The sequence below is a fragment of the Passer domesticus genome, chromosome 19 (assembly GCF_036417665.1).
Source record: "Passer domesticus isolate bPasDom1 chromosome 19, bPasDom1.hap1, whole genome shotgun sequence".
Lineage (NCBI taxonomy): Eukaryota > Metazoa > Chordata > Aves > Passeriformes > Passeridae > Passer > Passer domesticus.
The window spans coordinates 8,014,762-8,032,575 of NC_087492.1; the positions used below are offsets into that span (position 1 = coordinate 8,014,762).

A 17,814-nucleotide genomic window follows, 5' to 3' on the forward strand; every position below is an offset into this window, starting at 1 on the left:
TCGCAGCACGGCTGCGTGGGCTTGTACTCGTCCTTTTGGGCTCGCTGGCCTTCCTTCCCTCCTGCGTGTTAAAATAGTAACAACCATAACATATTTGTATTTCAGGGGTCTAAAATTTGGCTTTTTCTAGCTACCTCTATTTCCCGCCCCCCCAAATGAAAACAATAGAAGATGCATTGCGAAATATTGTAAGCAGTTATGTTATAGTCAGGGGATGATTCTGGCTCTATTTATTGAGCACGTATAATGTATCCAGGTTGCTAGGGAAGCTCTGGCTGCCCTGTTCTGGAAGTGTTCAAGGCAGGTTGGATGGGTTTGGAGCAATCTTGTCTGCTGGAAAGTGTCCCCATAGCAGAGGGTGGAATGAAATGAGCTTTAAGATCCTTTCCAACCCAAACCACTCTGAGAGTCTATGATTCTAAATGTCCTTTTCCAGGTTAAGTAAAGGTGGCTCATCCACCCAAGACACCCAAGATTTTATTTTCCTCAATGTGATGAAGTGTTTTTGGTGAAGTGTTATGGTACCAATGAGCTGGTAGCTCATTGGTGCCCCTACATGCTACCAGTCCCTAACAGAGACCTGGGTTGTTGTTTCCATAGCATTAGAATTTGGAAATCAGTGCTGATTTCCAGCCTCAGTAGCTACTGGGGCCTTGGTACATCTTTCAGCTCTGTTTATGCTCCACATAATTAATGACATTTGTGTTAGCTCAGTGCACAGAGCATCTGTCCTTCAGTCTGGGCCCTGATTCCGTGGGAAGTGTTTCTAATTTAAGATTGGTGTGAGGCAGGAGCTCAGAGCTGACCATATTTGCAGCTCAGTGTGAGCAGTGATGCTCCTCTGAGGAGTAACTTCCTCTTACTCATCACAACATTTGTATTCCTGTGTCTCTGTCAGTGCCTGTTATTGGTATTTTGAGGCTGACATGTGAGCATTTGCCTTCAGCCTGTAAAACTGGCTCTGCCTATGGCCTGACAGTGATGGAGTTTAATGAGTTGCTCCTAAGACTCTAAAACTCTGGAGGGTGAAGTTTCTGTTTTGTGAAGTGCAGTCTCACATCTGAGTTTTATGGTAAGTGCTTTAATTTTGTTTTGCACTCTGTTTTTATTAATAGCTGTGGTAATTCCTAGTAGTTATGGGATAACTGTTATGAAAGGGTAAAATTGGAAGTGTTCTGCAGCCTTCATGAGCCTGGCTGAGTTAACATCAACAGTGGATTAACCACCACAGTGGAGGTAAAGAAGATAATTAAATACCACCACAATTACATGGCATATGAGGGGGAGAGTTGGCTTTTTTTTTTTTGGTATTTGGACTGTTTGTTCCTGTAATACTCAAACTCACTCTGTTACTCTTGTCTTTAGATTTCATTTTCTGCAGTGCTCATCAGAAGCCAGCATGAGACAGGGAAATACTGTTGGTCATAACAGCCTGTCAGTGCAGCAGCCTGGATATGCTTTGACTTCTTGCCAAATTAAACAGGAGTTCTGCTCTTAGGAAGTACCAGCTTCTAGATAAGATATCACTTTCCTGGCTAGCATTAATTCTCCCACTCTACGTGTGGAATTGCTGCTGATAAGCACTCAAAGGACAATAAGCAAGGCTCATGATAAGAATTGTTGCAGAGAGCCTGATGACAGATTTTGTGATATGTTTCTGCTAACAGTTGAAATGTGGTTTTGAGCATGGTCTCCTAAAGAGTTGCAGCCCTAATGTAGGCAGGAGCTCTCACAGTGATTTATCAAACACAGAACAAGTATTTATTGAGGATACATCAATATTGCTCGGGATATGTGGCAGGTGGACAGGCACACGTGAGCTGAAAGTTTTAAAACCCATCATGTCCCAAAATCCAAACAGTTCTTACTGTAGCCTGGCAGTTGAGATCACAGGAGACATCCAGAGTTAAATGAATTCCAAATTCAGTGCTGAAATAGCAGAACTTTTGATGCCTAAATACACATGTATGCAGATGTACTGTGTCATCCTGAAAGGGGAATACTCCTGAATTTAAGATGATTCTTTCACAGCTTTCTCCTTCACACCCCAAAAATGTATAGAAAAGCTTACTAAGTACTTGTAATCAGCATAGAGTACAGAGAAAGGCTTTTTGCTGATGGTTTATTCATCAGTGGGAGTGATCCTCTTCAGTGAATTCAAACAGCATCTATTTCTAGTAGTGGAGATCCCCATCAGAGAAATAAATCATGATCTTGTGGTTGGCCCAGCAGCAAGGAAGGCCCAGCTGCAGATTCTTGAGGTGCAGGGAACAGGCTTTCTACAGATCATATGGAAGCTGCTCTCAGACCAGCTCTACTCAAGGGCTCAAGCTTCAGTCCCCATGGGCAAACTAAAGCCCAGCACAACATGTTTTGTCAGAGAATTGGGTAAATGCAGAAGTTGTGGCAGAAGAATTGCTGCTTTGCATGCTATGGTTGGTGGAAGTGAGTGTGGCTTGTTTGGAGTTTGAACAACAAATTGAAATTAGAAGACACTAAAAGTGTGGCAGTAGCTGAAGACCGTGAAAAGCAAGAGTGAGGGTGATGCGAGGTATAAAACCCAGAAATCAATAGAAATAAAGCATGAGAGGGAACTTAACTTCAGGCAATTGTTAGCAAAAAGTATGGATCTGTATATTCAGTAAGAAAAATTTCTCATATGCAGTGGCTTGGGGAGGGAGGGGAGAGCCCTTAACTATTTAAGGTTGTTTTGCTTTTGGGATAAATCTGTGAGTTCAGCTTACTGTTACTGTTAGGGCTAACACTCATGCATGTTATGCTGCAGGTGTAGAAGGCCAGGGGCTGAGACCTTAAGCTGCAGCATTGAGAGAAATGCCAGGGACTGTGGAGTCTGCAGTCCCCTGCAGGCTGTTCCCTCCCTCCCTTTCACACAGCTAGGCTGGAAGGAGTGGAATGAATTCTCATGCTAGCAGCCATTTCATCTTGTGGTCACTGAGGCTGAAAGCAGAGAGCAGAGCTAGGACAAATACTGGGAGTGAAAGCAGTGATGGGGCTGTTAGAAGGGAGCTGGGCTGGTGCCTCATGAACTGGGGCATCACCATGTTAGGAGGTTTCCTGGGCCTGACATGTCTGCAGCCAAGACTGACAGGGGCCCTGATTCCTGCAGAGCTGCTGTGCTTGAGCTCTGGAGCAGAATGGGATGATGCTGTCAGTTTATGCAGGTATTAACTTGTCCTTGTAGCATCATGAGCCCTGTCCATTCTTCATGTTTTTATCCATACAATGGCCCTGGGGGTACAGCTGTGCTGAGCTAATTTTATGGGTACCCTTTAAAATCTTGTGCTGAGTGTAATGGCTGAGGTTCCATTTTCTCTTCACCAGCACACAGCCACCTCCCTGTTCATTTCCCCATCCACTGCCTCATCCTTACTTTTGTGCATCTCCAAGAGCTGCAGAGCAACAGCAGCTCACCAGCACATTCTGGGTAAGTACAAAGTGACACCTGAGCACTTTTAATTTGCTTTTTACATTTTCATTAAATAACTTTCAATCTTTTTATTAATGCTGCCACACAAAATTTTAAGCAGCGTGCCACCATCATCTGCAGTCAGGAAATTAATGGTGCTGGAAGGGAGGCAAGGCACAGGTCGTGGTGACAGAGCAGCTGGAAAGATCAAGTTCATCTTATTGCTACTGAGAGACTCTAAAGTTACACATCTTTACAATTCTTTTCTGTAAGCATCTAAAAATATTTAAAAGAATAGGTTTTAAGTGCCATTTTAAGCCAGAGAAGCTTTATTGTGATTTTTCTGCATGTGTTGAGGCATTTGTCCAGAGCTTTGTACTAGGTTACAAGAAAAGGATGCAGCAGCAGTGACTAGCCAGTCCCACTCTCCTGCCCTTTGGATGCTTAAGACTGAAAATGTGACTGAAATTTCCTTTTTTTCTTCTTTAAGCACATAATAGCAACGAGTGTCCAGCCCAAGTCCAACCACGTGGTTACAGCTTCAGTCAGTAGAGGGAGTATGGAAACCTGGGTTAAAGCCACCCAGGTCACCCAAGAGAATTGACTTTCTTCCAGAATTCCTCTTTTGTCTGCAAAACCAGGTGAATTCTCTACACATACTTTTTTTTCTAGATGCCAAAATGCAGCTCTTGGCTCCTAACACGGTTGATGAAGCTCAAAGTGCAGGAGAGGGGAATGATCTTTTGTACTTGCCATGCTTTTCTTCTGGTGCAGCTGGGGCTGGTATGGAGCATCACCTTTTCTCCTCTGTGTCAGGATCTTATGTCCCCATTAGTGACTGCAGCAGGGTTCTGTTTGCCTCCAGGGAGGACACAGCCTTCACCTTTTCACTGAGCAAGCTGAGAAGGTGACTGTGCATGACTGACTGCCAAATGTAGATGTTGCAAAGAGCATCCTGCAGAACAAGGCTTGCTGGGGCTCCCTTGTGCAAGGGGAAGGATCTTAATGATGAAGGAACATAATGGCTCTGTGAGCTTTCTGCTTGAAGACTCAGCCCCAAGATGGTGCAGAACCAGAGGAATTATTTGGGGGCTCTGATGAATGGTACAATCCAAGAGTTTGAAATGGAGGTAGGCAATATGGGTTCATCCATTCTTTTACCAGTGTGTCACTCTCTTTGTGTTTTCAGATGTAACACTTGGTCTGTTTCTCATAAAAATGGGAATGTGGACTGGCTTGATTTATGTTTACCAGAAACTTCAAAAGGAGTTTGCAACAAATCTGATATAAAGTGAATTGTACTTTTTAATGTTAAAGTATTGCTTGACTTTTGCTCAGACACCATGTAGCCATGATAGAGCACAATACTGCCAGAGTGCACCCAGCATTTGTACTTTCTAGTGCTCATTCTTGCATTAGCAGTCTGGGAACATTCTCCACTGACTGCCCCTAATTGGTACTGCATGACATTATGCAACCCATTTCAGCTGCATCTAGTCTCTTAAACGCTGGGCAAAACTTCATCAGAGACCTTGTGTGGCTGAATGCAATGGAATAAATCTTAACATTCATTCTGTACATGTCACAGATGGAAATGCAATAGTGTTGTTGTTTATCAGCAGTCCAGGATTTAACCTCGTGGAACTCTGGATTCATTCAAGCCTGCAGAGCATGGATTTAGAAGTGTCAGAAGGAAGAGGTGCTGTATTCCAAGACATCAATTTCCTAAAGCATAAAGGACAAATTTAGCAAAAGGTCAAGGTAAGGGTCGAGTCTGGTTTGATTTAAAGTGCTCATGATAGAAAATGTGAGAAAAATAACAAAAATAAAAAAGGAGTTATTATCTTCAGATCTCTGTGCATTTTTCTGCCTCTCCTCATGTGTGTGGGGTTTTATTGTGTTGGTTTTTCCTCTTCCTTTCATTCTGACTGTTCTGCTATGACTTATTTGCTCAGCCCTACAGGGGAGGTATTCTGAGGGCTAAAACTCATTAGGCAGTAATTAAAGCAATGAAGGAGGCATGTTAATGTAAAACATTACATTTCTTCTTTAGTTTTCAAGCAATAACTCTTCTGCATGTGTCATCTTTTAGGAAGTCTGTCAGAAAGTAACAAGTAACATCCTTCTTTCCCTTAAGATCCAGAATTCACAGGAAGTTCAGGCTTCTCAGAAAGTTTTGTTAAAAGTGTCTTGTGCAAAATAATGAAAGTTCAGAACCAGTCAGTGCTGATGGAAAGGCTCCTGAGGGGAGGCACAGCCAGTGCTGGGTGTTGGGTTTGAGCTGTGAGGGACTGATGGCTGTTCCTCTGCACACAACTGGAGATGACAAATGACATCTGCACCTTCACGTCATCTTCTCAGGAAAGCAAAGGATTGCAGAGGATTGCTGTCTCTCCTGGTAACAAGGGTGGTCTGTTATTGGGGGCACAAGGAAATGGAAGAGGGCTGTCTGCCTGTCTGGGAGGAGATCTCTTTCCCCAGGAAGGTGCTTATTCTGGCCTCAGGAGTGGTCCTATTCTAAAGGCCCTTGCAAAACAATCTTTAGAGTGATGTAATTTTGGGACATCAGTGAAGCATGGAAGAATGGGGAGAGGAATTAGCGAGAGAATTCAAAGTAAGAGCTTGTGCCAGTGGCTGGGGTAAATATTAAGCTCTCCTAACTAAACCTTGAGGGGATCCCATCCTTTAATGCATATGTGCTTACTGCACATCTTAGATTCCCCCTCGGAGGCAGTGACTCCCTGCAGGATCCCCACTGCAGGACACCAGCTGTTCCCTCCTGGGTCAGCACAGGAGACATTCTGGGTGCAGTTTGCCCTTTGTGATCCTCTTCCTACCATGGCAGGAAGGCTGCAGGGAAAGCAGCTTTCATGCTTCCACCCTGCACCCCTGCCCCTCCTCCTTGATGTCCTGGACACTTGCCAGCCTGTGACCAACTGTCCCCAAGAAATATTTGCTTCCTGTTTTTTTTGCTTAGACCTCCAGAGGCCTTGTTTTTCATGAATAAAATATGAGCTGTTCTCCTGGAGCCATGAAGGGAGGAAACCACTGCCAGTGCTTTTTATTGCTGTGGTTGCTGATGCCTCTGGCCTCACTGACAAGGAGAACAGAGGAGAGAGGAAAGGGCTCAAGGATTTAGTCCAGTGGCTGTCTGCAGTGTGAACTGTGCTGTCTGGAGCCAATACTGAGGAACAACTGACTTTGTAATACCTTATTTCAAGCAGTTTGTAACTAAGAAATTAAAATATTTCAGTTTGAACTGAAATTTTGATGGCTAATGCTTGGTTTTCAGTCCTTCCCCACCTTTTTTTTTCCTTATTATTTTATTATTTGCCCAGATGAATGTAAAATTGTACAGTCTCTTGTCATAGCCAAATCACACCTTGATTTTTCTATCTGTTTCAAAATTTATTAAGATTATTTTGCATTAGCTTAATTTTTCTTGCGGCTCCTCTTGTCTTTGCACTTTGTTCAGATTTAATAGACAGGATGTACAAACAATAATATTAAGTAATAATGTTTACCCTGTTGGTTATTGCCCTTGACTCGTACTTTGAAGACTTAATGGATGAAGTGAGGGATGTCAAATACTACTTACCCATATGAGTAAATACCAAAAGTACTTACTATGGGGTTTTTTTTCTGGGCTTTAGGAGCTACTATCCTCTAAACATCATTTGTCCTGGAGATTTCCAGGCTGCCAAGCAAAGCTTTTCATGTAGGTATTTCTTTTGACTGTTATACTGGTACCAGAGCTGTGTGCTTCCCACACCATTTCTGCATCCTCCTTAATGATTCTCCTAAGACAGCCCCTGAATTCAGTACTCATATCAGCTAAGAACAGGTCAGTTTGGTAGATGTATTTTCATAATTGTTTCCAAGTCTGTTCTGGGATTTAGCTTTCCAGTTCTGCGTGTATGCTTGTCAGTGACATTTTGATAGAAACTTTACCTGAATGGCTAAAAACCTCTTTCATCCAGGTGGCACATTTACTGGAAAAAAGATGCTGCCAGTGTACATGAGGCAAAATGAAACCAGGAAAGTTTGAAAAGCCTTGCCCAAGAAGAGAGAGGTTTGGCTTTTATTCCCCATACTGAGCACATTTGACTTCCTCCTTTAATGACTGACACAATTACATTTGTGCAGGGTTTATGCATGTTAACAAGCATGTCTATATGCATGTATTTACATGTTTGTACATGCAGGGTGTTTGTGTATGACACTATATAGGTTTGGTTAAATACAAGTTGACCAATAGCTCAGAAAAAGGTCTTAGATTTTGAAGAATATTAATTTTAATCCCTAAACATGAAATGCAGATTCTTCCACCCCTACAATGGGTATTTGGTGATTATTTGATAATTTCATCTACTTAAATTAAACAAAGTCATTCAAGACATTTGCTCAGTATTTCAGTTGTTATTAGTGCAAAATATGGTTTATTGCTGCACCAGAGGAGGATTCTTAGTCAGGCAAGGTGCTTCCCAAGCAGTAGGGCTGTATAAACTGTGTGCTCTAAGTCCTCTGTGACTATACCGTTCTTCAGAGACATCCCGTTTTTCTGATCAGTGAATTCCTATTTTAAAACCTCCTGAAATGCCAAGGCATAAGGTGATAAAGGTGCTGAAAGGTCACAGAATGTTAGATATTGTCATTAGGATGGATGTGAGCTGAGCTTGAGCTGTTACTTTCTCTGTCTTCCATGAGTTTATCTCCTGTTGGTGGGTGATACAGCAACACTCATGCCACCTGCACTGAGTTTTCACTGTAGGAGACTTGCTGGAGTGGAATAGAGAAATGCAGAGCTGCAAACACAGTCTTTCTTGTAAAATGCATCTATAGCAGCTTTAAAAATGGGATTGATTGTACAGATTATCTGCCAGAAGCTTCACTGGGCTTAACTGTGAGTGGATGGTTTGACCTAATAAAACAAGAATACAGCAAAATCCCCCTTATACACTTCCCTTGTTTCAGTGCATTGTAATAATCACAACTGTGCTTAGTAAACCTCATCTCAGAATGGAAATATTGCTTATAGAAAATGTTGTACACATGCACATCAAGTGAAAGGTGTACAGAGGAACAAGATACACCTCACCTGCTCAGATTTTAGGTTATAAATCAGTTTATTAGAAATGGAATTTTATGGAAATGAATGATTGAAAAGGTAGCTGCCAGAAGTAGACTTTATTTCCCCAATACATCAGTCAGTGTAAGCAAGATATTTGATTTCTTTATGCAGCTGTAAAACAGAGTAGAAGGGAAGAGTATAATTAAAAAATCCTATGCTGCAGCAAAGTGCATCTTTATTGAAGAAATGAAGGGTTTAGAAATGAAAAGCTTTTGCTGTGTCTTTGATATCCCACTGCACCTCAAAAAACAACACTGGGAAAGGCTTGATCTGATTAGGGAACACTGCACCTGCAAACCACAGCACAGCAGTGCACACTTGCTGTGCAGCTGATTAATCTAATTGATTTCCTGGAGATAGTTCCTGTAGGTGGAGTTAAAGCTGGATTTATGACTGTTGCTAAATTTGGGCTGTGTCACCCTGATTTTTTACGATTTTCTAAGCCTTCTGATGTTTACATTCTTATAACAAACTTTCTCACACACTTTCTATAAATAACTTGTTGTTCTGCATTCTTTTATGGAGGAGGAGAAATTTGATGGACTGTTAGTTTGTCCAGTGTCATTGGAGAGGTGGCACTTTCACCTTCCAGTCCACTGTCACCTTTGGAAATCTATAAATGTTGGAGTCAGAAAATAAACTTCCCTTTTTACCTCGAGAACAGCATCTTGTTCGCGTCGTGGTTTTTTGCGTCTCATAGTGACAGGGCTGCTCTTCCTTGTTGGACTCAGCAGGCTGGGAGCACAATGTGCTTCCTAGCACCAGGTGCTTGGATGAAGTTTCATGGCAATGGTGACAAAATCATCTCTCACTGAGGCAAGCCCACACAGGCCAGCTGTGGGATGTGGGCCGTGGAGCTGGGCAGTGATTGCAAACTGCTGCTGCAGAGAGCGGGGACTTCCAGCAGAGCTGGTGGCAGCACATCCCTGCTGAGGCCTTGGCTTTGGCAGTCTCCAGGCACATTTCCTGTGGAAACAAATGGCAGAATTGTTGTGGGACAGGTCTTGTTTTGTGTTGGGAATGATGCCTGCCTCCTGCAAGCCCACACTGGTACAGGAGAAGTATTTCACTCTTCTATCTGCTCTGGGATATAGGCTTACAAGGTTTTTCATACACTTGGCACCTCTCAAAACAGCACAGTCTCAAGACAGCAATGATGGAGTGGATTCAACAAGGTTCTACTTTCTTTTCTTCTGCTGCCCAGATTGACCTGCTTATGTACTCCTAGATCTACTAGGGACACAAACTGTCTTTAAATATAGCAACATGGGTTTTTTTCAATGTGGGGATAGGGAGAGTGAAACTACTCTGCAAGTTTGAAGTGCTGTTTGCAAGGGTTATCCCTCATATCCTCTTTATGTTCCATGGAAACAATTTCAGGGCTTCAGTCACACCAGCCCTGTGAAGAAGGATCTACATGAGCTGGGTATTTTAAGTGGGGAAATTCTTAGACTTCAACTCCTTGACTATTGGGACCTGAAAGCCACAGCAGTATGTCATTTGCAAGGCAATTCTCTCTGGAAGTGCAATATGGCTTTGTTTTACCACCTTGATGTCACAAAACATTAATAATCTCTTAAATCTACCCCACTTGCAAACAAAAAAAACCCCAACAAAGTACAATCATTTGTTTGGATTTTGGGTTGGTATTTGTAGTCTGCTTAAAAATCACAGCTTTTGGTGTGATACACAGGTGTGATTGCAGGGGGTTTCTCTGCCAAACTTGTCTGGATAAAATAAACAAATTTCACTCTGTTGCGAGGACAGCTGTTTCCATGACATTTTAATCCCAGTTTGTAAGTATCTTCATCTCTTCTCTCAGTATGCTAAATGGGCTTTACATGGCTTAATTTATATTTGGGTTTGCATACCAAAAAAAAGGTTCTTTTAATTTCTTATTTCCTTTCTTCAGTAAATGTCTCAGATAGTAACCTGCTATTTCTGTTTCGTTACCACAAACATTCTTAGAAGTATTGCAAAGGATGTGAAATGAAAGGTACAGGTGAATTACTGACTGGAACAGGCCAGATGCCTGTTCAGGCAAACACCCACTTTGAGAAGCTCACTGTTACCACAGGCTCAAAGAAAAGAGAAACAAACCTCAAGTGTGATATACAACAATCATAGAATCTCTTCAGAGAAGTTTACTTTTCTTCAAGAGTTGAGTTGTCTCATTCTTTTAAATTTTAATTAGAATTAACATTGTTACTGCTGCAATATAACTATGTTAATTACCTATAATATATTTTGGCATTGAATTCCACAGGATAATTTAATTGTATTTTCCCACTTGTTAGCTTTATATTTGGCTTTTTTTCACTTGATAATTTCATATTTGTTGTATATTATATTGAACTCATCCGTCAGTACTTAGGACTGGAACAGAGAAGGCAGAATTAGCTATTTTAATGTGTGCCTTCCATATTAATTCTGATGAGTTAAAGCACTTTACAGATCAGGTTAGTATCATTGTTTCTCTTTTGCTGTTGTGAAAGCAGTTGTTGACATGGAGGGAGTTTCCATTTTACACCAGCAGTAAAACCAAGAAATGGATTAGAATCCAATTCTCATGTGTTGCTGTGCTCTATAGAATGCCACACTGGCTGCATTTTCATGGTAATTATTTCTTACTGGAACATATGTAGTTCATGTAGTGCAATTAATACAATTAAACTGCCAGGAAACTGAAGAAGTGTGTGCAAGTTCCTGGATCTGGGTTATATCACAGCATTTGACAGCCAAAATCCATGTTATAAAGGATTTTCTGTAATAAACATTCTAAAATGAAAATGAACACCTGGCAAAGGATCAAGCTTTCTCAACCCTTCTACATCTGTTTTAGTAAGGCTGGGATTTTTGGGAGTCAAGGCTGCCCTTTGCTCCTGGCAATCCCTGCAGCAATACCCACTTGGTGAGTGAGGTCATTTGGGGCATCTTGCTACTCTCCTGTCACAGGACATAATATTTCTGCATAAAGAAATAACCTCCTTTTATAAACATTTTTAAAATATTTCTGCATTAAAAAACAACCTCTTTTTTGTAAATCTTTTCTTTAAACCTTTTACCATCTTACTGAGACCTGACAGCAGGGATCAGTGGATGGTTCTGCAGTGCTCCCCTGGTGCCAGGATAACAGCCTGTTCCATCAGTACTGAGACATGATGTGCTCTGGGTTTGGGCTGGTTTATGCTCTGCCCATTACTGTGGTATTTAAATTAGCTCAGACATGATCTTTGGTTGAAATCTCTCCTTAATTAAAAGTATCCCTTTTTTGGTAAGAAGCAGAGGGCAGTTAGTTGTACTGTTAACAGCCTCCTACCTTTTCCAGACTCCTCCTGCCTTACACAGGAAAATTGCTACTATTCCACACCTCTCATACAGCTCTGGCAGAGCTCATTACCATGAGCCTTACATCCCAGCCAGTACACAAACCTGTTTGGGACCAGCTGGCTGCTTTAGTGACTGGCAATCAGTGGACTGGAGGTGATCCTGCATGGGACTTGGGCCTTCATGCTCCATTTTTTCTCATCTGCAAGTTGTTACAAAGATTGTTCCTTGTGTGCCATGGGATCCTCTGGAAAAGCGTTCCCTATGTTAAATTACAGTGTCAGAGTCTTTTTAAGGATAGTTTTGCTTTTCTGGAGAATTAAAGGCTGAGAAATGGAACTGGATGTTTCAGTGCCCACAGCCACAGCAGCAATCCAAACCATGCCCAGACACTGCCTGCTGACGACATTTTAAAAGCTTGGCTTAAGTGTCAAAATTGAAGCCTCATTTCCCTCCCCTTCCCCAGCTTTGGTTGTAGATAGAAAAATCTTTTTTGAGGTCTTGGACAGAGATAGGAAACTTTTTCATCCTGGCTCCTGTCCCTCAGCTTTGATCTTCTAACATGCTCCCATTCATGAAAAGGAAACAGGATTCTCCTGCCTTTCACAGCACATTCTGTAGCTCTGCTAGAAAACATCTGGTGCTTCTTTTGGGTCTAAAACAGTCCTTGTGGCAAGGCCCAAACAACATGGAAATAAACAGTTTTTTTCTTTTTTCTCACAAAGTACAGGGTGGCTCCAGTTTGTTACACAACTTATTTGGTGAGGTCAGAGAACACAATACATCTTGACACCCCTGGTGACAACAAGAAGAGCTATATAGAGGAGAATAATTTTTTGACATCCAGTAAAAAATACTGATCCAGAAGGAATTTTGATTTGCAATGCACAGAGACTGAGCTTGGAGAGTTTGCAGGCATGTCCATGATGCTTTGACAGTTGGAAACATGCAGTTGCCCCATTATGGTGGATCTCTAGGCCACCCTGGGTAAGTGCAATTGGCAGTTGCCCCGATCTTTGAAAATGAACTAATAAAGGACAGTCTGCTCTTTAGCCTTGATTTAGACAAGCAACAAGGTTTAGGACAATAACAGGGAAAATAAATATGTGGTACTATGCTGGAATGGTTTGTTCACTACTTAACCTCTGGTTTTTTTGCTGTGTTGTTCCCTGCCACCCATGAATATGATGTTATGCTCATTACTTCCAAATCTCCCTTCAGTCTCTCCATGCTCTGATCCTCCTGTATTGCTTTGTTTCCAGTCATGCTTAGCTGTAGATGTTTGACTCTGAAATGCAGATGTCAACCAACACATTTCTGTTTCAGCCGAATGAACAGCTATGTTCACAGATATTATTTCTTCTCTCTATGACTCATTTACTTCATCTGTAAAGAGGAGCTTCATCCTCAGATGAAAGACTGACAATAATCTACTGACTTAATAAAAGAGCTATTCCAAATTCTCCACTGCCAGTGTGAACTTGCATAGGGTATTTGGACAAACACAGAATTTCAGAAGGCCTCTACTTAATGGATGCTGAATTTCTCTGAACATCCACCTGCCTTTGGGCTCATGGGAAGGAAACAGCCTTTGTGATGAAAATGGCACAATTTCTTCAATTCTGCAGATCCATCTTACCGGTTTGTATTTGTGTGGAGTGCTGTCCCACATTCCTTGGAATCATTGCTACTGCAGCAAGGTAGTTTACTTTCAAAATGTGGAACAACAAACAGGAACTAGACTGTGTTAATGATGACATTATACTGATGGTTGGAGTTTAAGTAACAGCTAATGCACTAATTTCAGTATAGGAAACACACTAAAAAAGCAGTAAGAGCTCCTCTTGATCTTCATAATTAATGAGAACTGCCATGATCCTTCAACATATTTCTACCCACACTTCCTTTTATGTTAAGAAATACACAGGAACTCACAGAAGTCAGCTGGTAGAAAGCCTTTCACAAAGCACTTTCCAGCACACTGCACAAGCCACGTGTGTTCCCCTAAAGGGTCCTGGAGCCAGACCTTGCCCATGCAGAATTCTGGATTCCTGAATCCTGAATTCAACCTGAGACTGTTGAATCCAACAGTCTCATTTCTTCCAGTGAAACAGAACAAAGTGAGGCCTTCAGACAAGAGTGTCCCCAGCACACACCTCTGAGCTATGTGTACCCAAATAAACTCCATCAGCTGTACTGAGTGTTTCTGGAAGGGAGATGAGTGGGATTCACATCACTTAACTTTAAACTTCTCATTTGGCTAGTTCTCTAATATCTCTTTAATTCATGGATGGAAGAGAGCATCATTAGAGAGCAATTCATCCATTTTAGGTGCCTGCAGTACGATGAGGGGAATTCTACCCCAGTGCCTGTTCCTCTGCACTCATTATACAGAAAGCCTAGACAGTTGGCTTGGATATAAATGTCTGAAGATGAGAGGTTTCTCTCACCTATCTAGACACAACAGAATCTGCTGGATATTAGAGGCTTTGTGGTGGCTCTGGGTCAGATAACAAATGCCTGAAAATATGTCACCACTTGGCTGAATCATTGCAACCATGCAAGATCTTAATTTAAAGACTGTTTATAAGAAGTTTCTGAACTTTAGTCTTGGCCTGGAATGAGTAAGGCCTAAAGCAGCCACTGATCCTCAAGATAAGAAGGTCTTTCAGCAGCTCTGTAATCAAAGGAAAAAAATAGCTTTTCTTTAGATCACTGCTTTAATCTTGATCCTCCCACCAATGCTGGAATTTTGTGTTCTGCCCCCAGATGCAGAAGGCTCTTTATAGTGTCAGCCTGAAGGAACAGTAGGAGCTTACACTGTCATTGCAGATGCACCTTTGAGGTGCTGGAAATCACATAACTGAAAGTTGACAGTAATGAAGTTGTGCAATACTTTCAAATATAGTTTCTGCCACCACTCAGTTCCCACAGTACATAGGCAGGGATTTGTAGGCCTGTGGTAGGGAAAAGAACAAAGGGATTCAACTCAAGCCCTTGTTGGCACCTGGGGTCTTGATGCCACCCCTTCATGTGGCCTTATGTGAACTGTCATCTTTAAAAGGTTGTTGCCTTTTGGGAACAAGTGAAGGATTGGGGCATTAGGGTGGGTAACTTACTGGTATGTGACAAGTTGAGTGTCTCATCAGCTCTTTGCAGAGAGGTGCTTTATCTCTGATGCTGGTGAATAAAATGGAAAGGTACTTGAACATTTTGTCTGTCTTTATTTAAACAATATAGATAACAGCAAAACACAAAATGTTTGCTCTTTTTTTTTCCCTAGATGCAGGCATGAGTATTCCCTTGCTTTTTACATTACATTGTCTGTGTAATGCTTCTGTTTGTCAGAGTAATTTAAAAGCAAACAGCAGTAAAGTTTTTTAGAGATCCCAACAGCTAATGCAAATACTTGTCAAATCCCAGAAATGGATCAGTCAAGTGCAGACAGTTTTGCCTATCTGTGAGAAGCCACTTTTCAAAACAAGATATATATCACAGAAAACAAGAGGGTGGTAGAGAGTATTATCAGGCAAATGTGATAGCCCAGAGATGTCAGAGATTACATACCAGCTCTCTACACATAATGGTTTAATTAAAGTCATTATTCTGCTCACTTGTGTAAAATTAACAAGGCTGAAACTTACGTGTCTCCTGTGCTCTCCCATGTCTGGGACATCAGTGGGGAGTTCCTTGCCTCCACATAAGCCCTTGTGAATACAGAAATAGTTATTGGGAAATAGTAGTGTCTGTGGGATGGTGGCATTTCAACATTTACAGTCATCCTGAAGCTTTGTGACAAGCAGGTACAACAAAAGCTGAGGGACAGCTTTGTGGGAGAGCACTTGATAGAAGACACAAATTTAAGTCTACAGGCACTTCAGCCACATCACTGCCAGAGCTCTGTCCCTGGATGATCTTTCTTGCTCTCCCTGGAAATTCCCTAGAGAAAGTTTAGCAGAGAGGCAGATTTGTCAAAATGATTCAAGAAAATGACTGCAAGAGCTGTGAACTTCTTTCTAGCTTCATCATATTGAAGCCAGTGGGCTTGATTCTCCTCCCAGAGCTGCTGGGGGTACCACATACCTTTTGCAGGCAAAATGTAACCCCAGACCTGCTGACCTTCTTTGTCACGTAGAACAGGGCTGTAATTTAAACATCTATGTGGAAGTTATTTGTACTGAGAACAAATTCATGTATATAAAATTGAGCATAAAATTGTGCAATTGACCAAAAATGAGGTTTAACTTCTAAGCAATTCTTGATTTAAATCCTACCCTGAAGCACCTGAAAATATTAAAGAGGTTTTTTTTTCCAGAACTTCTTTAAATTTATACTCCTCCTTACCAAATGCATGTCTGCACGTAATGCTTCTTGTTAGTCTCACAGAGGGAGGTCACCATCATTGCTCTACCACCACTTGAATAAGGAAAGAGACTTGGACCTAAGGATAGGGACTGACTGAGCTGGCAAATCAGGGGTGCAGCTGGATGGAGAAGTGACCCCAAGCCTGATTCAATAGGCACCTTCTCATCTCACTGTTCTCCTGGCACCTTACTGTCTCCCTAGGCAACTATAGATTGGAGAGGAGACAAAAATTCCTGTATACAGACTGCAAAGCAATGACTTGAGCTTGGATGTAGGAAAATGTCAGGGAATTACAGCTAACTAGCAGTTGAAGCAGAGGCGTTGAAGTCAGGTGCTTCAGGTTCTATTTTCGGCTTGGACCAGCCATGTCACTTCTTACTTTGGCTTCCTCTCTGCAAGATGAAAAATGAAGATGCCTACAGCTGCCTCCTGGGAGTGGATCATCTTGCTAAAGCCAGGACTGTCAAATCTCATATTCTGGGTGATGCTCAGTTGACCTCAGCTCCATTCTTCTCTGCTTTGGTGCCTGCACCTCCTTCATTTCTATCTCTGCTTTTTTTTGGCTCCCGCAGGCAAAACAGAGCAGCGTCACAGCAGCAAATCTGGGGGTTGCTGCTGGGTGGGAGCCTCCTCTGTTTCTGCGTACCCTGGGGCCTTCCACCCCAGCATCTGATGTGCAAAATATCCTGGGCTGCCCCTTGGGTGATGTGCGTGTCTGTAGAGGTAATGAAGTACACTGAGTAGAGTTATGGCCCCTGTGCAAAGCACTAATTTAGACACTCCTGTCTAAATTAGGGAGGCAGTTTCAGGGCACAGGCACTAGACAGGTGCTGGAACATGTACAGAGAAAGGCAGCAGAGCTGCAAAGGGTCTGGCATGGAAGTCTGATGAGGAGCGGCTGAGGGAGCTGGGGGTGCTCCTTTTCCTGAGGAGGCTCAGGGGGGCCCTTCTCACTCCCCCCAACTCCCTGACAGGAGGGTACAGCCAGGTGGGGTCAGGCTCTGCTCCCAGGGAACAAGGGACAGGACAAGAGAAAACAGCCTCTAGTAGCACCAGGGGAGGTTTGGATTGGATATTGTGGAAAATTTCCTGATCAAAAGGGCTGTCCAGCCCTGGCACAGGCTGCCTAGGGCAGTGGTGGAGTCACAATCCCTGGAGGGATTTAACAGATGTGTAGAGTTAGCACCTGGGGACATGGAGCAGCGGTGGCCTTGTCAGTGCTGGGGGAGTGGTTGGACTCCATGAGCTTAAAGGGGTTTTCCAACATAAATGATTACATGGCCCCGCTCTCTTGTGTGTCCCTGCATGTCATCCCAGGCGTGGCTCTGGGAGGGAGCAGCAGGAGGTGGTGAAGAGCAAGTGATGGTCACCACCTCAGCCCGGCCGTCCTTGCTTTTGCATCAACGAGTTCCCAAGGCTGCAGGTGTGTTCTCTTTGCTGCGTTCCCCGTTAAATTCTGGCTAATTAGGGGTGTCTGCTTTATTTTTCACGGGAAGAACCACCAGCTCTTCCTGCCCTTCCCTTCTTGTATCAATCAAAAAATCCAGGTGTGCCTGGAGAGCTC

The 17,814-nt window shown here is 42.6% G+C and overlaps 2 long non-coding RNA genes across 2 annotated transcripts; one reads left to right on the forward strand and one right to left on the reverse strand.

The window, feature by feature from the left end:
* The first annotated feature begins 25 nt into the window (after positions 1-25).
* On the forward strand, positions 26-5,276 carry LOC135283682 (uncharacterized). The gene is made up of 2 exons (XR_010349350.1): positions 26-3,695; positions 3,918-5,276. It is a non-coding gene; the product is annotated as an uncharacterized LOC135283682 (long non-coding RNA).
* Positions 5,277-8,542: 3,266 nt separating this feature from the next.
* On the reverse strand, positions 8,543-16,933 carry LOC135283683 (uncharacterized). Its single transcript, XR_010349351.1, has 3 exons — positions 15,530-16,933; positions 15,005-15,065; positions 8,543-9,524 (listed from the first exon to the last, which is right to left on the reverse strand). It is a non-coding gene; the product is annotated as an uncharacterized LOC135283683 (long non-coding RNA).
* Positions 16,934-17,814: the final 881 nt, after the last annotated feature.